General features: G+C 35.9%; 1 protein-coding gene and 1 non-coding gene across 2 annotated transcripts in view; both read left to right on the top strand.

The window, feature by feature from the left end:
• The window catches only part of Nav3 (neuron navigator 3), an 802,778-nt gene that overhangs the window by 76,363 nt on the left and 699,036 nt on the right, over positions 1-27,379 (top strand). The gene's annotated exons all lie outside the window — the stretch shown is intronic.
• Trnam-cau (transfer RNA methionine (anticodon CAU)) lies at positions 19,354-19,427 on the top strand. Its single transcript has one exon. It is a non-coding gene; the product is annotated as a tRNA-Met (tRNA).

Below are 27,379 nucleotides of genomic sequence, written 5' to 3'. Positions count from 1 at the left end.
AATGCTGTTCAACACATAACATCCCAATGTTGGAAATGTGGAGGGAATTTATTCATTGATTTAGCAAAGGTTTCCTGGTACTACCACTGGGAAGGCAGCAGTGAGGATCACACGGTCCTTCCCCCACAGTGGGCAAGAAGTCAAGTCATGGGAGACAAATGTGCCAGGTATTTGCCAACAGACCCCTGGATGAACTCTGTTGTTACTAATCTATTCAGTTGTTTAAAGAATATGTGGAAATCTCATGGATTCAAGCAGCAGCAAGGTTAAGAGGAAATATGTATTTTAGGTGCACACTGCCACAGACTGTAACCACATGAGGAAAGTATCCGGTGATCAACAGTTTCTTTGGCTACTGAATATACAATATGCTGAGTTAAATAATTAAACGGGGTACTTTACTGCAAGACTTCTCAGAGTCTTGAATATGCTGCTGTGCTCTATAAATACAGAGTAAGAGTCTGCAGTGTTTCCTAAATTTTCTTGACGACATGATTCTTCTTTATGAATGATCTCAAGGAATCATGTTCCTTTTAAAACACTTTAAACTAATTGAGTGTCAAACCATACAATCTTATTTTAAGTTGCCACACATTTATAGTGATCTACTGGTTGCTAAGATTATTCAGATTTTACAATGGGACTCGAGGTTTTCAGAAATTTATGGACCACCTATGTAGAAATATGCACAGACTTCTCTCACAATGGTTGTAAGAAAAATACTGTTTGGATTAAATTATTTTATCCAGTAAATTTAGTGACTTCGAAATCTAGTTCAAAGTGAGCCACTTGCTCTAGAAACAAAGCAAGGTGTAGCATTGCTTCACTTAAATACAGCATTAAATACTGTGTTAATATAAGACACAGTAAGCATTCTAACCACCAATGTTAAACTCTGCTGAAATCTCCTGGGGAATTTTTATACCCCATCCTGCTGTGGTCAGAGAGTATGATAACACAGATGTTATTCTGGGCCTTGAAAGCATGCACATCCTGTATACCTTTGAGACAATACCACATTAATGATTATATAGCAACTTGAGGAAATTGAAGCCATGTACCAAATTATATCTGGAAATTTTTACAGTGAATAGAATGCTTGTATTAGCAGTTTAGCCCTGGAGCAATGTCTGAACCTGTCTTCTTGACAGAGAATTCTGGAAATGAGGTTGAGAGGTAGTCTTCACAGCTGTAAAAGCCACAGCAAAGCGGGAAGGTACTCAGGTAAGTAACCTAGTCTCAACTGGCTTGGATGTGATATAGGTCTGGGAAGGTTCTAGATTCCTGCAGGGAGGAATCACCTTCTTATCATAATTTGTCCAGTCTTTTGGAGTCACGAAGTTATGACCAATCTGGGCAATTGCAGAGGCTATTATACCTATAAACTGTCCAAAATAAGGGGATGAATGAAGTCAAATTTTCTTAGTTTTCCAGTGACAGAATCCCTCAAGCATTGCTACATTACCCTGCAAGCAAGTTCTTAATCTGAATTACCTGGCCCTCCTCTTAATTCTTTATCTTCAGTGTTCCATACTAAAAGACAAAACTCAGTGATACCTCTGTACTTCAGCGACTTCAAAAAAAGAGGAGGTGACACAGGTCAAATCAGATTGCAGGACTAAAAATGAATGCTTTTTGACTTCTGAGTCCCATAATAAGGCTTTTCCAAACTCCCAGACTCAAATATGTGTTTGAGTTTTGCAAGTGTTGTTGCTATTAAATAGAAATCAGCTCTCATTGACGTTTGTTTTGCAGTTTGCACCACAAATGCCCAACACATTCTACGTGCCTGGCACAGCATTGATTGAAAGAAGATGTTCTTGATTCTAGAGTCAGAGGAAAGCTTAGTGGGGCTTTCTGGAGCCAGAAGACAGTTTGAAAGGTTATAAAGTCTTTAGAAATTGAAAAACACAACATTAGACGATGGTTTTCAGTTACCTTTTTGGGACCTCCTTCAAGTCGTCCAGCCTGTGATATTTTTTGTTAGCAGAATAAATATGGAGCGTTGAAGAGTTGTTTCATTCTGTCTCAGTAATGGCTCCATTTCAGAAATGGATGTCGAGATTACTATATTTTTCAAAGATTTTTCAGGTTCCAGATTAACGGCAGCACAGAAATATAGTACATTGTACTGTACTGTTGATCATTTTACTTGAGGCTATACCTTGTAAAGAGAGGAAGCCAAGAACTTTCTAGTCATATAAGCTTACTAAGAATAACCAGGATGTTGGGCTGCAGCAGAGGGATCTCTAGGAGAGATACAAACTCCCCTCTGCAATGGCCAACCAGCATTTCCCCTCCACTGAGCTTAACCAGCAGATGTTCTTAATATTTGGCTGATAAATACAAATGCAACTCATCAGTTAAAAATTGCTCCTCATTGACCAGCATTCAAGCAGTTGTGTCTGGGTGGAGCATTTTTACAGAGTATAGGCATTTCGTGACATTCTGGAAGTTGAAAAGAAGGCAGAGTTGAGGGTATGTTAAGGAAGCCTATATTGGTATGTGTCCTGTTTCTAGAAGAAATGACTGTGTAGTTGATTCAGTCCCAAGTATGAATCCACAAAATGCTGTTGTTTTTGAGATCCTATGCAAAGGCTTTTATTAAGTTATCCTCATTTAATTGGAGCAGTTGGGGAAATGCCTTTGGTTCACTCATCTGAGCTTAGAACAAATTTTTTCATTAGAGATGCCATTGAGGACTAGAATTGTTGCATTTCCCTTGAATTGGGGCTTCCAATTTTAAATACAAATTAAACTGTCATTTTCAAAGTGGTAGATATTCCATTTTATAGATGGATCTCATTGTTACCAGAGCAGCTGTCATCAGGTGACCAATTAGGGTGCTTGTTGGGGGCAACTGATGTGTCTTCTGCCTCATCTAGAGTCTTGTAGCTTTCTAAATTTGTTTTTGTGGGGGAGAATAACAAACTAAGTCATACCAAAAGTACAGTACTTTTATTTGGAAGGACTGAAACTGTTTACATGTACAGAAACTTGTGCCAGAAAAAAATGTACTCTGATGTGACCAATAAGTGTATTAAGCACTTAGGAAGAAGGAGCTGACCATATTCCATTCAAAAGATCGTTCACCTCAGGGCCATAAGTTCCTTGAGATCAGGGATGCCTGTTATCAGCTGGTGTCTGATCCTAACCCACTATCTGACTGTTGTTGTTCAACTTGAGCAATGTTCTCAGTAATATTGAGGGGCTTTTTCAATAACCGGTGAAACTTTACGTAATGACTTATTACAACTTTGAAAGCTTAGTTACAGATTTATGGGATATGAGTATAATTTGGCTGTGATGCCTGTCACAACCCTGTGAAGGAGAAAAGACAACTTTTCCACTGTTTTTAAAGAGGAACAAAAGGTACATCGTATTCTTACAGCTGCCATTAAGATTTACCTACAAGAAGGAAGAATCTAAGACTCTCACTGACATCACACGTGTTGTCAAAAGAATAAGCTTTCCAACTCCCTTTTATTGTTTAGAATTGCCTGTTAATTATAGGAAAAAGTGAATTCCATTTGGCTTTGGCAAAGTAGAAAGGCATCAAATTTGTTTCATAAAGTAAAATTTTCTGATTTTAATAAATTGGCTTTTAATTGTATTTACATTTTAGCTAATTCCCCTATTCAGTCTACTTCTACTTATGAACTATTGGAACAGCTCTATTTCCCTTGCAGAACTTAAGCAGATGAGCTACAAAGCATATGAAAATAGTTGGAAAATTCCTGGGTGGTTGGTACAGTGATGTCACTTTTAATAGGCTTTGTACTTTTGGATATAAGCATTCTCTTCCAGGTGGAACATAAGAAATATAGCCACATAAAGCAATATTGTATTAACATTTTAATTTAAGTATATTTATACATACTCTAAATTTTACCCATTGTAAGATAAAATTCAGTGATTTATAATTAATCTATAGTGTACCATGATCACTACAGTAAGGTTTTAGAAAATTTTCACCTAGTCCCAAATCCCTACCAGTATTTTGCAGTCAGTCTCAATCCTGCCAATCACTGCTATTTTCTGTTCCTATAAATTTGTATTTCCTAGATATTTTATGCAACATAATCAAATGAAATGCAGTCTTCTTGTGGGCTGGGGATATAGCTTAATTGGTAGAGTGCTTTCCTAGCAGGTGCAAGGCCCTGTGCTCAATCCCCAGCAAGAAGAAGAAGAAAGTCTTTTATGTCTGGATTCTTTCACTTAGCATGTGTTAGAGGTTCATCCATGTTTTACTACCTCTTATTAATTATTTTTACTGATGAATAGTGCTCTATTGTTATGTCTTACCATATTCACCTTTGAGCAGACACTTCAGTGGTTTCTATTTTCAGGCTACCTTGAACAATGCTTTTGTGACAGTTTCTGCAACTATGTTTCCAGTTCTCTTAAGACAAAAAACAAGATTCCTAGGTGTGTAATTGCTGGGTCACGTGGCATGTTTATATTTAATTTGTAAGAAACTGACTATCCATTTTCCAGAATGACCCTACCAATTCTCATCAGACATACCTGGGTAATTCAGCTTCTGCACATCCTTACCAACATTTGATGTTGTCTCTCTCAGCTGTTCTGGTACGTGTGTAGTGTTATCTCATTGTGGCTTTAATTTATGTTCACAATGAATACTGATTTCACATGCTTATTAGCTATTGTTATGACTTATTTGATAAAATTATTTATTAGAATGTTCATTTTAAAATTGGTTTGTATTAGGTTTTTTGCATATTTCAGATATAAATATTTTGTCAAGGATGATATATAAAATAATTACAGTGTGTTGTTTATCTTTTCATTTTATGATTGAAATTATTTGAACGTTGAAGCTTTTTAGCTTTTAATTTCAGTTTCTCAAGTTTTTTTATTTTGTGGCATTGGATTTTGGTTCCAAGGCCCTGAGTGATAATGTTCCTATAATTCTTGAGTTCAGAATTCTACTACTTTGTCTAGATAACTAAAAAATGACACTTAATAAAATGGGGTATAAAAGATACCCAAGGAAACACTTTTTAAATAGAAAATATTAAGGGAAAGAAACCAGAACTGGTAGTGAGGGTGAATGGTTGTGATCACCTAGGACTAATAGGCACCACCACTGTTCATGGTTCCAAGAGACTAAGTACCACAGTGGCTTCTTGGAATGACTGGGTCCTTGTATTCCCATTGGTTTTCCTGTGAAAAATAATTAAACCTCTGTGGGAGAAAAATGCACTGCATGTTTACTTGTAGCATTGACATTTATATATTCTATTTATACATATCAACTTATAAAGAGCAAAATACTAAGTTTACACCTTGCATAGATTATTTTGATAAAAACGTATTCGCAAGAAGTCTTTAGGCTATATACTGTTTACCTAATTACCAAAATAATAATAATAATAATAATAATAATAATAATAATAATAATAATAATAATAATGATTCTTGAAGCATCCTTTTCAAAAATTGGATCTCATATAATTTGATTTAACTACATCTTGTGTGTGTCTTACACAAGGTTGCACTATCCTGCATGTTGTTTCTTTTGCTAACAGGCACCCGGGTATTAATACCAGTGTTGGCTAATGTCTGTGACTGTCATGCCAGAGAGATGCTGTGGAGAATGCTGCTGACAGAGATATTAGCATGAGGATGAGGGTGGCACAGAGAAAAGAGAATGTCTTCCCAGGGCAGCTTTTCCCTCATTCCTTTGATTATGTCTGTATTACAACTCGTTTGATTCCTTGGTCTGTGGTAGAGGGCTGTAAGCTAACTTTGATTTGATTTCCATCTCTTCTTGTTACTAGATGATGACCTTGGACAGGCTATTCAGTCTCCGTAGGCCTGCAATTTCATTGCCTGTAAAATGGGATATTGATACTTACCTATACTGGATTGTTCTAGGAAGCAGAGAAAATATACATGAATTACCTAACATTGTGCTTTAAATGTGGTAGGTGCTTTAGAAGAGATTGCTGCTATTGTTATTATAGTCCATGTTATTATGTAGATTCTTAATGGTTCAGAGGACTGGTACATACAGAAATGCAAAGAAGGAACAGTCATCATATTAAGGCTGGAACAAATAAGCTTAGCAGTACAATGAAACTCCAGTTTGGGAAAAATGTTAACTTTGCACTGAAGTTTCAAATAATTCATAGGTTTCATCAGGTACACATTTCCTATACTTAAAAATGGAATTTAAGAAGTTCACATGGAAACAAAGTCTCTGGCATGAATATGGCCTGTACATTTTCATTTGAGTGCTCAGATGTGAGTGGTAAAAGCTGTGCTATATTCTGGGATCTTCCAATATTTGTCATTCTTTTTCCACCTAAGAACTCAGAAAACATTCAGTGGCAGAAGAACCAAGACTTGGGTTTTTTGCTTTCCTGGAAATAATGCTTCATTTTTGATGGTTAGTATGCAGCATTTTAAACACTACACATGAAACTCTAAATTTATTATTGAGAGGTGCTAAGATCTTGCAGTTTCAACATAAAATCAAGTTAAAATTGTATTACACTGCAATAGTCGAAGTTGAAATACCATTAGGTATTTAGACCTAAAGTGAATAATTTTTTTTGATTTCTATGTATCATTCATTATGAAAGCTAGTAATTTATCATTAATAGCTGCTTTAAAGGTTGGTCTTTGTGTTAATTTTTTTACTGCAAGTATAGAAAACTGTAAGATAATGACTACTTCATGAGTTCTCATCTTTAAAATTCTAATCTCCCTTCAATATGTATTTCCTTTCCTAATTACACATCTAGATTTCTGAACTTAAGTACAGATTCATCCATGGTAATAATATTAAGAATCCCCCTTGTCCAGAATTATTGCCTTTTATTAAATATTATAAGTCATTTAATTAGTTCTCAGATCTGCCATTTAAAATACCATGAAAGATATCTTTGCAGCTAAGCCACTTTATGTGGTAAAAAAATGATTCTCAGTTTGTATGAATTTAACATATATGCATGTCATAAGTATTAAAATTAATGAAGGCAACATGTGTTCCCCTCAAGCAGGAGCAAACATTGCGCTGTTACCACCTGAAAAAGAGTGTGCAGTTGTTGCTTACCTTACCTTAGGGCAGAGAATGTGAATGGTAATTTCCTTCTGGGTTGGGTGGCTTTCCTTAACAAAACCTAAAGTTGCTTTATTATTGAAAAGAATAGGGCCAATATTTAATCACAACTCACGATATTCGATGGATGGAATGTGGTATTTTCTCTTTTCTTTCATAAAAATGGCTAAAATCATTGAACCTACACTTGGTATAAAGTAGTAAGGATGTATGTTACATACTTTGGCTCAAATGTGCAAACATTCTGAGAAGATTAAAATGAAAATACAGTGTGACTGATTCAGAATCAGCTCCCTGTAAGACTTTGGTGGCCCCAGCCTCCTGTATGTTCATCTGATCTGCCTGCTTTGTGCTTACTGTCTTCGATGTGTCATGCTCTCCCTTGTTCTAGGATGAGGTTCCTATACTTTCACTTTGCAATATGGTAACCTCTAGCCCCATGTGATTATTTGAATTAAATAAAATGAAATAAAACTATACTTTTATATTCTTGGTCATACTAGCCACATTTAAATTCCTCAGCTGTGTGGGACCGATGACTGCCTATTGGACAAAACAAAACACAACCTTTTCATAATGGGAATTTTTGTTGTACAGGCTGCTATAGCATGTTGTATCTTTGTTAGAACTTGGACTGCAGAGTAGTCTCTTTTCCTGATGTTGCTCAAGTTTAGATACTGGTCTTCAATAACTGTTTTATTGTTTTACCTCTGCCCTCCATGTAATGTCTTTGCTGCCATAGAACTTGCAGTGGATCTGTCAAGAAAATGAGTCTCCCCACTGGCCAGAAGGATCAAATCTTCATTAATTCACTCTCTCCTAAGACAGATTAACTTTCCACTGAAGGACACTTAATATTATTTTTTTAACTTAATATTTTGAATCTGTAGCAGTCAGACAAAAAAACCTAGGCATCTCATATTTCTATATTTATAATTGAGACAAGACAAAGATGGGAGAAATGAAGTTTACTATTAGAATGGTGTTAAGGACAATATTTTATCTTAATTCTTCCTCAGCCGCAGTCCTAATAAATTACTTAATATACTCAACAGCATACATGAAATATGAACCTGGTGGGTGACCACATACCACCTATGATCTGATCCAAGGACTGATTTTTGATAATCACTGTGTTAGAATGTTGAATGCTTCAGAAATGAGAATAATTTTATTTTGGTTTAAAAGTATTCTAATGAGTTGTATAGCTAACTGCCGGCTCTCTTCACAAGGAGAATTATTTTCTGAAGTATTTATAGAAATGAACAGTTCATATAATATATTTAGTGCTGAATTTTGCCTTTATGATACATTTGCTTTTGGACTATGAGTCTAAAGATTTTTCTCGTTTCTTCTGAATGATCCCATCTACTTTCTTCCATCAGTCAACACCATGTAGGTTAAGTTTTCTTGAGTTGTCTCTTGTTAAAATGCTTAGCTCAGAAGGATTTTTTCATGAAGAAGAAACTGAGGATACTATGGAATACATAGCACTAAGACATAATAGAATATCTCTGAGAAGGGCTGTACAGATTTTTATTTATTTGTCGCTGTGTAGCTGGGATTGAACTAGATCTAGCTCTTCAAGCTGGAGTCTGCTACTTTATTCATTAAACCTCAATATGCTATTGCTGCTACGTTTAGTGTCCTTTGAAAGGAGACGTTTTAGCAATTTATAGACTCTCAAGCAATTTACAGGCACATAGAAGGAAGATTACTTGAAAATATTAAGATTAAAGTATTTTATTAAAAAATGACCATCACAGAAAGATGATAGGAGAGTTAAAATGTTATCCTCTTTGAAAACTATCCTTGAAAAAGCAACATTTTAGGTGCTATAGTTTAGATATGATTTGTTCTACAAAAATCCATGGTTGCACTTGGTCCCTAGTGTGGCAGTGTTGAGGTGTGGTAGAAACTGTAGCAGGTGGGTCCCACTGAAAGATAATTAGGTCATGGACATTCTATTTTCATGAAGAGATGAATGGCTATTTTGTGGGAGCGGATCAGATCTCTTGTGACTGGATTACTTTTAGGAGAGTGGGTTATTCTATAGCAGTGCCACCCATGCCTTGGTCCCTTCTGCATGGGACTGGTTCCCTTTCCACTTCTCTGCCTTGTTGTGACACAGCCAGGGGACTCTTATGGGGATGCTGGTATCATTCTTTTGGATCTTCTAGCTACCAGAATGATGAGCCAAACAAATGTCTTTACTTTGCAAAGTACCTGGTCTCAGATTGTTGTAAAATGAAGACAAAAAATGAGTACAACTTTGGGGTCCAGAAAACAGTGATAGGGAATAAAATAACAGGCTTGCATTTAAAATCAGGTTCATAGTTTATCAGGCAGTTAAGTTTCCTCTTACTTTTAGAAATAGTACTATAAGTTACTTAGAATGTATCAACTATATTAAAATATATTTCCCAGCCATATTCCCTAAGTTCCTTTAAGTCATTTTGGATGAAAATGTCAATGTTTCGCTACAAAGAAAATACCACTTGCATAGGGAGAGTACTTATTAAACACCACATTGACAAGGTTAAGTCAGTAACCAGGATAATAGCTTCTTGAGTAAACATTGTTTTCTAGACTGTGAAGGGAAAGAAAGGAAAACAAAAATCTCCTAGGCACCAAAAAGGTGTGCATAAACCCAGGGTATCTTTTCTTTCCAAAAATGTGAGTTGCTATCAGTTCTAGATTTTCCTACAAGTCATTCCAGGATACTATCTTGAAACTCATTATATACTGCAAAAGAAATGATGCTTTCAAAGGATGATATATTGTTAAACAAGAACAGGATAGCTGCAATGAACAGGAAAGTGTAACATTAAATGGACCAGCTAAAATTCACTATCTAAAAAAATTAAATTTGGATATGGAATGAAAATACTATCATTCAATTATATACGGTGTTTTAATATATTGTAAGTTAAACTTAAATATTCTATTCTGATAAAATCTGACAGTTTTAATATGGGAAGTGTGGTTGTAATACTAAGCATTTGGTTACTAATGATTTCCTAAAAACATTTAATTCAGGAATGATTGGAATTGCTTCTCTGAAATTTCTTTTAAAATTGATCATTCCCACATATTTGCCCATGTTCACATTACTGGAATCTCACAACAACCAAGTGATGATATTTTAATCTATTCTGCATCTTAGGAAATTAAAGCTTGGAGAGTAATTCACTTAGAGTTCACATGTTTTAATCAATGCATTTTTTTTTAAAACTGCAAGTTAAAAAAGCTGTCCAATCTAGCATAAGTAAAAGATATTATAATGCAGTCTCGTAGACACTGAAGGCTTGGAAATGAAGTACATTTGTACCATATGGTGCCTGGCCTTGCAGACTGGGGGCTGGTTGTTGGAAGTTATTTACTTGGCATAAAGATTAACCATTCATTTGTCAGAAACATGGCTGCGCTTTAGGGGGGGAATGAAGATGAGGTCACTTCCAAATAAAGGAGTGTGGATAGGACTGGCATCTCAAAATATAGTTGCTACAGAGCAGGACCAGAATCCATATCCAGGTCTTCTAATTCCAAATCAAAGCCTCCTTCCACTGTACATATGTTAAAATTTAAGCGATTGCTTACTCATTTTGGATATTTGAAATAATTCCATATGTTATAGAATTTTAAATTTTGATCACCCCTCTAAAGAAAATAGAAGTTCTAAATACTTGAATTAATATTTTAGGTGTGAAAGTTTGAATATGGTTGATTTTTGTTCTTTGACCTTCTCTCTTCCTATAAATAACACCCATTAAAAACCTGGTGGGAAGGTTAAATTAAAAAATGATTCCCCAGGACAAAGAAGAGAATAAGTCATACTTTTTTTTTCTGCCATGATTGTGTCTGGCTGTGAAGCAAGTGTGAAGGTGATCATATATCTACTAACCTCTAGGCTTTAAAGCTCTGGTGAAGGCACCTTATCATATTTGAGACTGTCAGTCAATATAGTCTTCGGCATGCTTCAATAACCACCTGCAAATGTTATAAGCTTAAAAAAATAAAAGTTTATTTTTTCGCTACTAGGACATTTCTATTAAAATTTGGATTCAATTCTGCCACATCTTCTTCAATTGATTCCCACACTGACAAGTGGTTAGATATTGCTAGTTTTGTGGCAGAGAGATCAGAGACAATGTGTTGGCTCTTAAAACCAGAGGTGTCATATATCACTTCTGCCCACTTTTCATTGGCCAAATCCAACTACAAAGCTATGGCTATGTCAAACTGGCTGGGATGTATAATCATCCTGCAGAGCATGAGCTGTCATAGAGTGTTCCACAGAGAATGGATGAACAACAATCCAACACAGCAAAACCACTTTCTAATCTTGTTTCCTAGAGTCAGATGCACATAGACCTGCATTTTTCCATTTTGCTGTATTAGTCAAAAGTGTGTTTTTGTGTACATAGTATATGGGTATGTGTGTTGAAATTCCACATTCCCACATGCACAAATATGCATTTAGCAGTTATCTTCTATAGGTAATTCTATATTAGCTGTTATACTAGAGTTCATTCAGGTTTTGTAACAGACTATGATATTAATATATTCATATGAGGTAAGGTAAATCAGGTACTACCTACCAATCACGTCACACTTTAGAGGTACTGTGTGCACTAGGGAAGGACTCTGGCTTGGGACTAAGCTGGATGTCATTGAATCTGAGCCTTGCCACTTTCTTTTCATGTGGCCTTGGTCAGGTGACATAACTTTCTGTGTCAGTTTTCTTCTTGGTGTAATGCATGTAATAATATCTACCTTAGAGGTTTTGTGAGAATTAATGCATGTGAAGTGTGGTGCATGGGAACTATTCAACATACTAGAGGTTAACTATCATTTAAACCCAAACATGCCAATTCCTTCCACCTGGTGGCTTATATCGGTCTTGAGAAATGAAACAGTAATAATGATTTAGGCCTGGTGGTATGGCTGCAGGTGTGAAATTTGAGAGTAGAAGGTGCTCATGCTATGGCTAGTCACTGATGCTCACAGTTCTTCCACATGAAGGCATAAAGTAATACAAGTGGTTTAAGGTGTAGTATAACACTTTGAAAACTTGTTTCCATAATGGTGTGATGAAGAAGACAGTGAAAACTACAAAAGAAGGATGAACACTCATTGTCAGCATAAGATACCTGTCAAGATTGTGGCACAGCTGACCCTGTTTTTCTGATGTCAAAGCTCATCTGCAAGGGACTGCTGATTGTTAAGATATTACTCTCTGAAGCTCATTGTTTCACAGTAAACCAATAGGAGGGTATTTTAATGTGGTCTCATTGGGGAACATTTTCTTAGTTTTTAAAAACCCCCGCATTGGTGTCTTCTTTATCTATGATGAGACCTCTAGGAACCTCTTGGCTTCAGAATAGTCATTATGGTGGCTTACCTTTGAAGAGGATCTTCTAAGTGTCAGGTTTATCACGTTTTTACTTATTTAGCCCAACAATCCTGAAGGGCTGTTTATAGAAAAGAAACTGAGACATGGAGAGAGGGTAAGAAACCTGTTCTAGAACGTATCTAGATCTGGTATGTGATTGTAACTGAAATGAGATTCATGCTATGATTGTACTGACTCCAGAGCCTGTGTTTAATCCTTCTAATGGAGCATGAGAGTTATTTTTGATCCTTCAGAAACCCTAAGAAAAGTAACAAATTTATTGTTGATGCATATATTATTAAAATATATTATTTTGTTTGGGTTGAAATTACAACAGTCTTTTGCAATGCAGAGTTTGAGGGAAAAAGTAACAAACTTGTGGACTTTTGTGGGTAACTGTGAGATGAGACCAATGTTTAAAGCAGGAGTTAAGACTGAATTTGGTTTATGGAAGTGTTTTTTTTTTAATGCCATTATACATGTGCTCTTTTTTTGCATTACAATTCTTTTTTTATGGGGTATAATTTCTCATTTTTCTGATTGTACAGGTTGCAGAATCACATTGGTCATACAGTCACCTATATACATACAGCAATAATAATACACATATATACCACAATTTTTCATATCTCTGTATATAAGGTATGTTGACACCCAATTCAAGTCTTCATACATGTACTTTGTATAATGATGACCATCACATTCCACCATCCTTGCTAATCCCCTTCCCCCTCCTTTTCCCTCCCACCTCTCTTCCCTATCTAGAATTAATCTAATCCTTAAACATTGTGAATTTTTTTTTAAATAAGCAACTTGAAAGTTTGGTATCTTGGTTCCATCTTGTGTTATTTCCTCTGCATTAAGCATGTGGCTTCTGGGCTAGCCGCAGGCTCTGAGTTAGGTTCAAGTCTGATTCTGTTAGTATCTCATTTAAAATCCAACATTTCTTTGTCCTACTTTCTGTACTCATTGTGTGTGTGTGTGTGTGTGTGTGTGTGTGTGTGTTTCGTACTAGGAACTGAAGGGACACTTAACTAATGAGCCACGATGTCTCAGCTTTTTAAAATTTTGATACAGTGCCTCACTGAGTTGTTGAGGCCACCTTGAACTTGTGATCCTCCTGCCTCAGCCTCCTGAGTCACTGTGATGCATTTTAAGACAACATAGCTTTAAGTAATGTAACTGAATATCTGGTACTTGAGGGGTTAGGATGTTGTATTCACTGTGTCTCTTTTGCATTTGATGTGAGGAGCCAGTTATTGTCATCACCAGTTAATCCATTCACTAGTGGTTGAGCTTGGGTTATGTAAAAAGGCACCCTACAAAAGGAGACTAGAATTTTAATAGTGGAAAGTGGATAACTAATTCTTAATTCTTTGAAGGAAATGCTCCTGCTGGACTTTGTTCAACACCAAAGTATTTTAGTAGAATGTAAATACAGTATTAAAATTCATAAACACAAATGAAATGTTTACCATTGCACTGTTCTTGATATGTGCTTTGATTTTTATGAATAAGGCAAGAGACTTTGACAGGGTTTATTGCTTTCATCACCAAGCATTTGAATATCGTTGCCCAATGCACTTGTTATCTCTTACTAGAAAGAGGTAAAACTATAGATGTTAACATGTTTCACTGTCACATGTCTGGTACATAAAGAAGTTGCTTAAAAATTCTTTGATTTTTGCCATAAAATAATAAGAGCTTCAGGTGGCATCTGGTGTAAGCTTTGCCTTATTATAGAAATGTTACTAAATGGGCTTTTGGAAGATACATTTTCTGGAAAGAGATTGATAATTGAATGAATGTAGCTACAACAGAGATTACATTGGGCCCATAGCATGTTCCAATATGATCCTACAATGAGTCATGGCAGGTGGTACAGGGATGACACTTAGGGTGTAGTTGATAGTGTGGACTTGAGGGCACAGACTGGACTGCATTGCCTGAGACTGAATCCTGTTTCACAACTGCAGTAATGCTAGTCTTTGGGTCCGTTTCTTCAACTATAAAATTGGTATAATAACATCACCTTTCCTCATACAGCTGTGGTGAAGTTAGCATGAACTAATGTATGGGCTTTGCTTAGAACTATGCCAAGGTCACTCATATTAAGCAGAACTGAGTATTAGCCTTTATCGTGAACATTATTCTCATTGCTGACACCCTTGATTCTTCAATATCAGAAAATAAAATATAAAATTGTAAGCGGCCATACAATAGAAAAATAAGTTTTAAACTTCTCATACTGAAGGATATTTTGAGAAATACTGTCTCTGCAGTGCTTGAGAAGGGGCTTGCCTTTAACAAATCCTTGTTGTTCTTGATGAGCTCCTTTCCCCACTGAGGTCAAGACTATCTGTGGAAGCATTCACCTGTGGAAGTAATCCGAATGCTTACAAATGGGTTGAGTCCTCATTATTTTGTTGTGTTATAATTAGCTTTTCAGAAGTAATATCCAGCTGGGTGTGGTAGCACATGACAATAATCCCAGCAGCTTGGGAGGCTGAGGAGGAGGATTGCAGGTTCAAAACCAGCCTCAGCAACTTAGTAAGACCCTGTCAAAAAAAAAAAAAAGGTGTTTGTGGGGGCGGCGCTGGCAATATGGCTCAGTGGTTAAACAACCTTGAGTTCAATCCCTGGTACCAAATAAACAAATCAACATAAACACCAAACAACAACAACAAAACCATTCAGTGGCAAAATACTCTACAGTCATTGAGATAAATGAATGAAAAATGAGTGTAAAGGGCTTTACCTCGAACACATAACCTGAGGCTTCAATAGTTGTTCCACATTGACAGGGTTTGTGTCATTACTAAGAAAAAGAGAGGTCATCTGAAAAGAGAACCATTATAAAATTTCTGCAAGTGCTACCTTTTTAGTGGTAAGCATTGTCTAAATTTTACAACAGGTCTCTTACTGCAATCACTATATCTGGAGTTGATTGCATTTTCTTACAGACTTTTAGATTTGGATGTTAAGTAAAAGGAAGGAGTATACAGTCAGCTCTGAAGATGGGCAATAGTTCTTGCAAATACGTGTAAACTCCACAGCCTCCTGTATAACTGTAATGGTCCTCAGGCTACAGCAATGTACTATAAATATAAATCTGTTTTTTTTTTTCTTGTTTCAGGAGGCAAGAGGTGAGATGCTATTAAATCAGATAGAAATAAAGAATAAGAAGTTTTCTGACTTGTGTATTTAATGGGGGAAGTAAAGCATTTCAGGCAGAAGTTATTTTTCCCTGATTCTTTCATAGGTATCAAAGTCTAAGAGGACTGTGAAAAAGCTAGGAGCTCCAATTTCACCACCTCCTCCAGCTCCTTGTAGACTCCTTATAGAAACCAGGAGCTCATTAAAATTACATATATTATTTTCTGCACATCCCATCTGCTCCTTTTGGGTGGAGGAGGTAAGAAAAGCCAAGAAAACCATGAAAATAACCACTATTAGCTCAAATCTTATTTTAAGTGTAATACACTTAAACTTAGAATCTTCTTTTGAAATTTATTCTTTTAGTTAGCATTTATAAATCCTGTAAATTTATAATGGGCTGTGCACATTTCTTTCAAGTAATATTCTTTTTCTTTTTGCAATGCTGGGGATCAAACACAGGGCTTTGCATATGCTAGGCAAGCATGCTACTACTGAGCCACACCCCCAGCCCCTCAAGTGAATTTTTTTTTTAAATCTCTTTTAAGTTTTTGTGGGAGGTTGTTAATTGTGTAAACTTTGACAACTTTGGAATGCTCTCTCAAGGTAAAAGGTGGCGGTTTTACTTAGTGTTTGTGTTACAATTATTTGTACTTAATTACCTATGAACTTACACCTTAATCTTTTATACTCTTATTTCTTCTCATATCCAGCAAGGTATTTGGAAGAAATCTTATTGATTTCCCATAGGGCAAATAATGTTCTTTGACTTTTTTTTTTTACATTACCTGCAATTCAGAGCGGAACTGGGCCCTTAGCAGGTGTTTAGTAAATACTTGCTGATTTATCCATTATACTTTCCTGCTTTTCCACAGGAAAATGGAAATTACTCTTACTTTTTAGTTAATTGCTAGAGAACTGATTATTTCCTAATGTACCCCATAGTAAATGGGGGGTGTATCTGTACCTGTCATTTGGGTATAACCCTTTCCTTGGAATTATTGGCCCTTTCTATTTTAGAAAGGCTTGGACCATGTTCTTCAGGTGTAGTTTGGTGGTAGATGGTTTCAGCAGAGGTTTTTTTCAGCAGATGGTTTCATTGTAAGGTGGTATCTAAGAGTACCTGCTTGTTCTGCTTCTGCCATGGTGACAGCTATGTGGCCTTGGAGATTGTAGCAGTGCTTACCTGTTATTGACAGTTAAATGGATGTAAATATCTTAGAAAGGAGCCTAACACATAGGGACTGTATCAGTGTGAGCTTTTATTAATAGCTTTTTGACTGAGTTTGTGATGGATCTTCACTTTCAGAACTGTGGAACTATTTGGAATTTGATAAGCTGATTGGAAATGCAGCTGCTTATTTTATTTAGACTAGTTTGGAGCCTTTTGCACTGGGTTTATTTCCCTTGACCTTGGACTCTTTTCTTCATCAGAGCCATTTTCCTTATTCTACTCTCAGAAAAGACAATAATCTTTATGTCTAGAGGAGACAGGCTGAATTACAGACAAAATACTCGTGATTTTCATCAGATTTTTCTTAGCACTATATTGAAAATACATAGTCTCTAATGGATTGATATGACCCTTGATAATACTAATGTGTGGCCAATTTAGACTTCAAGATTATGTATTTTTCTGATGAGAAGAGACTTTGGGGTTTTTTCTTTGTGGCTAAAACTGTTTAAGAGAACTCTAACTTGCTCTTTGTTAAGCACTTCTAGACTATTAGATGTCTGTTCAATTTTGGATATTGAGGAATTTTAGAAAAGTTCTGGCTTTACCAAACATGAAAACATTGAAGCAAGCACTACAGAACAGTCATGAGTCATTACCTTCTAAGAGTCTGCAAATAACTAAATTTTCATAAAACTTATCTGTTGGGTTAAAAAAAAATTACTTTTTGGGGCTGGGGATGTGGATCAAGTGGTAGCACACTGGCCTGGCATTCGTGCGGCCCGGGTTCGATCCTCAGCACCACATACAAACAAAGATGTTGTGTCAGCCGAAAACTGAAAAATAAATATTAAAATTCTCTTTCTTTCTCTCTCTCTCTCTCTCTCAAAAAAAAATTTACTTTTATTCTTCCTTGGATCTAAACAAATGACATAGTTCTGGTATTTTGGGGATGTATTTATTCAGATCCATTATGAGAACTGGAGTTTATCAGTTCTTTCTCTTTAACTCTAGGGAAATTGGCCTAACTTCACAACTCATCTACAATTCCAAGTTATCAATTAGCTGTCAAGATGGCTGCTTTTGAAATGAAATAGCCTCTGAAATCCAACTGTAAATCTCCATAGACATCATTCTAACCACATCTGAATCATGGTTCACTGTTGTAAAGTGCTGAATTAAATCAACCAGATACTATTTCTGACTCGACTCCTCACTGTCAAAATGAAAGTTCTAGTGGATCAATTAGGGAATGTATTGATTTTTTTTAAAAGGCTCTCATCCTAGATAGAACTTATAAACCACAAGAGTATCTCTCTATATTTATGTACACACTTGACTAGTAGCTTAGATGGTCCCTCCCCAGCCCTTGCCTGTGCAGTGCCAGAGTACAATATGCAATGAACTATGGTCTGTTTTTTAAATACCCTACCCATGAGTATTCATTGCTTAATGCAAGCAGGAAATGCAGGTTCCATATTTAGCATGTGTGTTTTCTTTTTTGAAAGATTCACTTCAACATTAGAGACTGCAAAAGTTTTTTAAACAAATCTGCCTCGCTTACAATACTCTCTCTTGGTTATTGTCTATTTTGAGTAAATCAACTCAATGAGAATTTTGGCTTACATATAATTAAAATTAGAAAAAAGAATCTTTGCTCAATTTTCAAAAAATTCCTTCAAAAGTATTAACAATTCAATCAGATTTGTAAAAATTTAAATAGTTAAATGTAAATACTTACAGCATAAAATGCAGAACACCATTGGCTTAGATTCTATATCATTTTATTTCTATTTCAAATACACTTAACCAGTTGCTTCTTTATAGGTACATTCTGGCTTTACATATGTGACTGTTTTTATATTGAACTATCATCTGTGTTATACAGATGAATATTTAATCACTTTGCAAGAGTTTACAAACGTTTTCAATAAATGTTATCACAAATATTTTTGTCACTGCTAATTTGGAATTGCATATAGATTTTGAGTAAAAGAGGTTAATGTCATGGGATTGTTTTGACTAAGGTATAGTCTACAAAAATTGATTACCAGCCTTATTCATTGGTCTTTGAATGACCTGGCTTTAAACAAATATTAAGTCCATCTCCAAATAATAAAGATACACCAGTAATATAGATTGTATAAATGATTCTGCATGGAAACCATTGTTATTGCTGACTTGGGGGCTTTTATAAATATAAACAGGTTTGCCACTGCCAAAGGAGGGAAAAAAATGGAAGGATAGAAATGTGCTGTTTGTGGGGTAAGATGGAAAAGGAGCAGGCTGAGTTGGTTCTAACTCTCATACCCAGTCCTTTTTGGTTTTCACATTACTTCCTTCAACTATGTCTTATTACTATTTCCTAAGTTTTTAGAATTAGTCTGAGGTTTCCTACCTGCCACCCCCCAAAAAAAATCCAAACTTTGAGGTGGTGATAGGAATAGTCAAAATAATTTGAACGGCCAAGGTGTGAAGAATTGATGACTGTAGGAAGATAGGCTTTTGTTTTGCAATGGTTGCACGATTTTAGGGGCTGGGGATATAGCTCAGTTGGTAGAGTGCTTGCCTCATATGCACAAGGCCCTGGGTTCAATCCCCAGTACCACACACACACACACACACACACACACACACAAAGATTTAAACCAATATTTATTAAATGCCAAAGTGTCATGGAATAACTTTTGTCTGCATGGAATGAACCTGAAGAGTTGAAGGAGGAGTGAACATGTAAATCACAGTACAAGAGCTAAATGATGACTAACTGAAATATCAGAAGGTGCTTCATGGTTTATTGATAATACCTTAGATTTGTATTCTACAGTTGCCAAAGCAGTCCACGGATACTGTATCATTTTGCCTCTCACAGACTAGACATTATTATTCTTATTAAACAATGAAAAAATTAGGCTGTTGATTAGGAGATCTGAGTGAGTTCATAATTACTAACTATAGTACCAGGGGTAAAATCATAAACTTTAAATAACATAATTTATTTTTTTAACTGACATGTCCAGAAAAACAATTAGGATTTAGAATATAAAATATAAGGTGGAATCTTAAGATGTGAATAGGGCATTCTGGAATAACATGAGAACAAAATGCAAGCAATATTTTAGGCTCTAAGGAGCATTCAAACTTCACTGGATGAGAAGGTTTGTGTGTGAGGTTTGTAGCTAGAAGGTTCCTAGACAGGTTGGTTGGGGGTAGATCAGTGATTTTTAATCTAGGGTCTGTGAAGATCCCCCTGCCTGGGAGACATTTGGCAATGTCTACTGATCTTTTTGTTATAACGGGGGCCTGTAGGTTGTTGCTCCTGGTATCTAGTTGATGTTGACTATATGTTGTACCATGCACAGGATTATCCTGGACAATAAAAGATTATCTGGAGTTAGTACTTGTCCCCAGGGCAAGTTGGCTTCAGGGAGCCACTGAGCATTTTGTTTTAAGGAGGAAGTGTCTGTGCCTACTGGAAGTAGGTCAGAGATGGTTATCTGTGAACTGGATCTAGTTTTACAAATTCTTTGAACATAAATATCCAAACTGTTACCTTATCTATGTAGGAAACCACAAAATCACGGAGTGGTTAGTTTTGTTTTGTTTTGTTTTTGAGCATCTCATAGGAAGGAGGTGGATCTTGAAAGGGACTGAAACCTTTATGGGCAGATCCTTTGTAGATGTGTGAGATAATGAGAATTCGGCTGCCAGAAAGGTGGAATTGTACAGTAGATGAAACTTTCTTTCACTAAATGACTTGGGAGGCCTCCTGTTGAGCTCAGTAGAGCTTGAAAGGCCACAATCAGGCTGCCCATGCCTATAAATCACCAAGATGGTTTCCAGCAAGGGCACTTGGTGCTGAAGTGATCGATGCTCCCCAAAGCATCAATGGGACATTCATCACGGTGATGAGATGTGAATGCTGCCAGGGGTCATGCGAATCTTGGATTTATCTGACTACTCTCAATTTTGAACAGCTTCAACCAGTGAGTTTTCACACACCCAGCCCCATTTTTAACTTTCAGCTGCATGAGATACAGGATAAAATTTAGAAGCCAGCATCTGCTACTTTGGTAATCATCTCCTTCAAATTGCTTTTCCAGCTTCTTCTCACTTACATAATGCTTATTTCCCTTCTCCCTTTGAGCTCCATGCATTATAAAGCTGGTTCCTCTCTTTTGTGCTGTCACAGGTATTTCCCCAGAAGATATTCTCATGTGAGAAAAATTATGCATTAGCAACACGAGTGCAATTTGTTTTAATGGAGTGTAGTGAGAAATGAAAGATAAATGCCAGGTGATTCCAGGCTAGTATTCAATGGTGTGTTCGCTACCAGGATTAATGGATGTCTTATTGTGTACTCTTTGGGAGGAGTATGATTAACATGATGAAAACCTCTCTCAATCCAAGACCTGTAGGTTTTCAGTTATCTGAGACAGGCTACTGTTTACTCTAGGCAAAAGTGCACATTTTCTATAGCTGTAAACTATCTTCAGGGCCAAGAAAATATCAGACCTTATAGATTGCTTCAAACTAATCCAATCCTGGAAAAAGGTCAGTCTACAAAACTTATTATTTTTCAAAATCATATGGCATTCTATATCCTGAGGCATATTCATTAGCTCCAGGGCTAGGGAGCTCATCATCTTTTATTAATATTCTTGGTTTTCTGTGGCTCTCTTTTAAGCTTGGCCAGATTCATCCTCTGGACCAATACCAATTTTCAGGGACATGTAAACCTATTTTTAGTCTTCTCTATTCACCCCTAAAGTCTTTAAAAGAAAAGAATATGACCATAATTCAGGAAGACATTTAAACTTTTTCATTTGGAGCTTCATTCGAAAAAAGCACAAAAGCAGTTGTGAAAGATAACTTAGAAAATCATGAACTGTGGTGGGATTTGGTGGGTTGTTTTTTTTTTTTTTTCCTCTACCAACTGAGAAGAAATATATTCTAAATGCCAAATATTAAATGAGATAATGTGCAGTTAAATCTCATTTTAGTTGTTTGAAAGAGGATGCTTCCTGAATTTTATTATTTTTTCTTATTAAATACATAGGCATAGTTTCTCAATATGCTTTAACTACCAATATATACTGGTGATTGAATGCTTTTCTTGACAGTATGGCCATTACATGTTCCTCCTTTTCTTGATGTACGATATACATTTTAATATACATACCCAGGGTTTTATGGTTAGGTTTAAGTTTTATTTTGTCTGCTGTCTATTTTTATTTTCTAATTTTCTAGTTCAATAAATTTAAGTTAATGGTTTAGATAAAAAGCAATTGTAGCCATTCAGAGATTTATAGGCCTATAATTACCTGGCAGACTTAAGAAGGAAGATATGTATATTTCACAGCCAGTTTTGAGAAGATGATTCCTACTTTGAATATGCTTGGAAAGGTTACAACTTGATTTGAAAAGTGAAGTTTTCTAATAGCAAACCTAATCTAAAAAATAAAGTGAAATGGGCCTAGGAAAAGTCGTAGAAATTTTGAAGAGGCCTGAAATCATTTGGATGATATTTGTAAAAATATTGTTGAAGAGTCATTTCTGAATATTGTGGCACTAGGCATGATGAGAAAATGAGTAGAATTTCGCACGGTACTGAGGTCCTATTAAATGATGTTTAATGTGCTTGGTTACTGAAATTTGCTTTTTTCTTTTTTTGGTACCAGGGATTGAATCCAGGGGCTTTTTACCACTAATCCACATCCCCAACCATTTTTTAAATATTTTATTTAGAGACAGGGTCTCATTAGGTTACTTAGGGCCTCACTAAGTTTCTGAGGCTGGCTTTGAACCTCGATCCTCTTGCGCCACCGGGATTGCAGGTGTGAGTAACCGTGCCTGGTTTGAATTTCTTAATTCCAGTCAACTTTGGAAATTTTTATGCAATATAGCATAGAAAATAGTTAAAAATAGTCTCTATGATAATGTCTAGAAAAAGTTAGGCTTTGACCCTTTTACTTGAATATTGTCTCCTGTTATAAAATAATATTTGTTGTGCTTGATATTTGCTTACAGGGCCTTCTTTAGAAAAGTGACTAGTTCAAAAAGTGTGCATTGTGTATTTTCCTTTTGACTCTAGACTGTGAGTTCTAAGATCCAGAATCCTACGAGACATCAATATACTTCAACAGTGTTAGCCTGTGTTGTTTAAACTATAGTAGGATGAGCCAGGGCTTTTAGAGAATGTGGTTATCTAAGCAGTCCTCAATGTGTCTTTTAAGAGACATTAAACAAAAACAAAATTTTAAGCAATTTGTGTCTGTTGAGACATAACTGTTACAAGGCTCTAAATTGTCAACATCTCATATTTATAACATTCTGTCTTCAATAAATGATAAACTCCTCTGTCTGATCACTTGCTAAGTGATGTTTGAATGTTCAGTAAAACACAAGTCAGTTTGAAGATCTTTGTCCTTAGACTGCTTGATTTACTTTTGACATATACTCAGTGTTTTCCACTGAGGGAAGGCAGTCTTTCCCCCATGTATTCAGTTTGTGTAAAGGAATTGTGAAGTTATAAATCCTGTTGATAGCAATATCACAGGCATCAGAAAAGTGGAGCTTTGACCATGACTAATGAATATAATCATTTATATAAATTCCAACACTGTGCCAGCACATAGTAGATACTTTAATTTTGCTCTGAGCTCATACTTGTAATGCCATTTCCCCTGCAGCCAGCCCCCATCACTTTACACATAGATTGGTGTATTAGTTTTCTACTACTGCCATTAAAAATCATCACAAATTTCTTGACTTAACACCCATTTCTTATCTCATGGTTCTGAAGGCAGAAATGCAGGTTATAATGGCTCAGGTGGGTTCTCTACTTAACCATTTAAGGTTCTAAGTCTTTTCTAGAGATTCTGAGGATGAAACCATTTCAAGCTCATGCTGTTCTTTGCAGTTGTGGGACATAAGTCTCTGTTCCTTTGCTGGCTGTCAGTCCTGGACAGTCTTTGCAAACCCTGGCGCATCTGTTTACATTCCTTCATTTCCTTCTCAAGAGTCTTTCCCCATCTACCCTCAATAGCAGTGGGTCAAATCACTCTCACACTTAAGTCTTTCAACCCACCTCCCCCACTTTTTTTTCCTTCCACATCTCTGATTCCAGCCAGAGAAAGTTTTCTATTTTTAGGTCTTCTATAGTTAGATTTGATCCACCTGGAAAATCCAGGAAAATGTCCCAGTTATAGGACTTTCAACCTTAACCACATCTTCTAAGTCGTCTTTGCCATGTAACAATTCAGAGAGATGATGGGATGGCCATCTTTCAGTTGTAGTTCTGCCTCTTACGACAACAATAAAGGCAACTAAAAAACTACTCCATCTTCTCTTCAGGTTTGTGACTTTGATCCTTCCTCTCACTCAGGGGCTGTGTTGGGCCATGAAATCAAGACTTTTCAGGCCGTTGTTGACACCATGAGTGTTTGAACCTACCTCTGCCTTCCTTCTCTTTTCCTTCTTTCTTTCAAGTTATTTCATTTTTGTTCAAAGCTTTTCATTTAGTCTATTATATATCTGTCTCATTTGTGTTTTTTCTCCCTAGTTCCCATGTAACTCAAGTGGCCTTTGGCAGGTAACATAATTTTTTTTTCACATTTCATTTGATTTGTAATTCCTAAAGTATGTTTCATTTCAGGGATATGAATGTGTTTGATTATGGTATAAGGTGCTGACCTACATGACAAAGAAGGTGTGTACCACATCTCCTTTCTAAAATCTGAAAAATTCTGAGTTCTGAAACAGTCTGACCTCAAATATTTTTGGTAGTGACAACTTCCTGGGTTCCATAGTCCTACATCCCTGTGATATGCCACATAGTTTTTATGAGCTTCTTTCCCTCTCTAAGGTGTACTAGGTATCAACTACTTGTGTAAAATAAAAATGAATCATACTTGATTGTATTTTGTACAAAGTTGTTTTTAAAACTGCCTACCTATTCTGCCAATGGCACACATCATTTTGAGAACATAGATCATGGAACTGGGCCAGGAAAATACTCCAAGAATGTATTGCCAAAAGTATTAGGAGGCAAAATGTGCATTATTCATGGAGGGAGGAGGCATCTTTTTTTTTTTTTTTCAGGGATATGCTTGGTTTTCAGTTAACAAGAAATTCTGGGCATTGTTCCAGAATTTAAATTTACAGTGTTGATAGCAACACATGAATCTGAAAGTTGGAAGACTACGTTATCCGTGTTGGATTCCCTTAAGATGCACTGGACCTCTCTCATGCCAGACAAAAAATTGTGAGGGGAAAATTTATAGTGTATATTCAGTGCCCTAGTTAATTTACTAATTTGCTTAATTGATACTAAAAACAATGCTTTTCTTCAGCTTTCTTTTATCTTAATGTAGCTGCTGCTTGCCTAGTTAATCTAGTTAAACCTAGTTAATCTCTTCACTTGATTTTTAAAAGGCTCAAGAAAACTTACTCAAAAATAAGCTCATGGCTGACTCATAAATGGGTAATTTGAAGAGAAATAATGGTACTTATTTTCTGGCAGTGTTATCTAATTAATATTTAAACCAAGAATCTCCTGTGTTGGAGGAGCTTGAGTATATGGTCATAGAGTTAAATGCCTCCCAGAATAAGGGGCCTTTGATGTGTGAAAATTCCCTGCCCCCAACCTTAATCCTCCTGGATTTTGATCAGATAAGCCCCAGGTAGTTATGTTAGCAACAAGCCTGAGGCACTTACATTTCTATCAGGAGTTATTTGGATCTGGCCCAAGAAGGCTGCTTGGGTACTCTGAAGTGTGTGCTGCGGATGAACATAGGCCCTGAACCTGTGGCTGTGTATTATTTATGCTTATCCCTGTATTCCCCAAAGTACCAAGGGATGGGGGCGGATGGTGGTGTTCCCATTGTCACTATCCTTTTTTAATGTACTCTCATTGATCTCCTGGCAGAAATAACCTTATTTAGATACCAAGTTCACATTTAAATTAAAATATTCATACCGTGTGGTAAATGATTATTGCCTAAAAATTTATCCGATTTGATTTTCTTATAAAGTTCTGTAACAGAAGTTCAAATGGTTTAGTATTCTGATTTTTCTCTTCTCAGCTATTTTTTTCTCTTTCATAGGAAGCAAATTATATTTACAAATAGAAATAAACATTTCTTATTTGTGTAGTATTATCTTCTTTTTGGGTGGGGAACACTCATGGGAATGGAAATTTCATGAGTCCGTTACCTAATAATATTTCCAAGTCTTGAATCAAAATTATCTCCTCTTTAAATGTTTATTTTTTTCACCTTCTGTTTAATAATAGTAAGCTTATCAGTTCCTTTTTCAAAATTTTTATCTTTTAAACTTGAAGATAAGTATGGGGGGGTGAGAAATACACTTCTGGTTTTCTATAATTTCATTAGTCTTCAAATGGCCTGTTGCTTTTTAGCCTATTTTTAAGACTAATGTTATTACACTTTTGACTATATTCTTCAGTTCTTTAGAATGAAAGTTCTCAAGGTTTGGCTGGGGGACTCTTGGATACCCCCCAAATCTTTCTGGTGTCTATAAATTCTATGAATCTGTATATTTCAGTGAAAATGGTGCATCACAACAGAATCTAACTAAATGTTAAAAACCCATACAGAAAAAGATTGATAAAAATGTAGAACAAGGGCTGGGATTGTGGCTCAGCAGTGGAGCGCTCGCCTAGCACGGGCAGGGCCCGGGTTCGATCCTCAGCACCACATAAAAAATAAATAAATAAAGGCATTGTGTTGTGTCCATCTACACCTAAAAAGTAAATTAAAAAAAATGTAGAACATCGTCACTCTATTAATCTTTGAAAAATTTTTACTCTTACATACTTAGCATTGCTGCAGCCTGTACATGTTAAAATCTAGCTTAAATGAATGATGATATTTAAAAATGGGCTGCAATTTTAATTCTTTGTGAGTAGATATGGATAAACATAACCCACATAACCCAGTGATCACTGACATCCTCAGTATGTTTTGAGGTTTACAGGAATTCTGAGATGAAAAATTGAGACCTGCCTTTTCTATGACCTCCTAAACTTACAGTTCCCTGTGTGCTTTTCTTTAAAGTAAAGGGGCTTTGTTAGGGTTTTCATTTTAATATCTGATATAAGTGAAAAAACAACATTGGCATAAGTGGTGGTGATTGTGGGTGGGGAGGTTGTTGCAGAGTGTTTTGTCTGAAATGAAGTCATCATTGAGTACAGAAAGAGAATGAACAACGGCAGCTTGCCACCAGACTTCACCAAATCTCAATATTTTATTTGCTCCACATTTTCTTCAAACCAGAATGCTATCTTATTCTCAAGGGGAATTATGTTCTGAGTTTAATGTTTATCATTCTTATATGTGTTTTATTCTCTTTATGTAGACATGGATTATAACATCATAAAATGTTTATCATTCTTATATATATTTTATTCTCTTTATGTAGACATGGATTATAACATCATAAAGTGTTTTGGAGTGTTTTGAAGTTAAAAGCTAGACTAAGTTCTTTCCATTCATTGTGGAGTTTCCGGGATATATCCCTGTTACCACATGTAACTTTATTT

Source organism: Marmota monax, unplaced genomic scaffold, assembly GCF_021218885.2.
Source record: "Marmota monax isolate L192 unplaced genomic scaffold, Marmota_monax_Labrador192_F-V1.1 WCK01_AAM20220418_F8-fsc00146, whole genome shotgun sequence".
NCBI lineage: Eukaryota > Metazoa > Chordata > Mammalia > Rodentia > Sciuridae > Marmota > Marmota monax.
The sequence above is the reverse complement of the archived record's forward strand: the minus strand, read 5'-3'. Positions and strand labels throughout refer to the sequence as shown.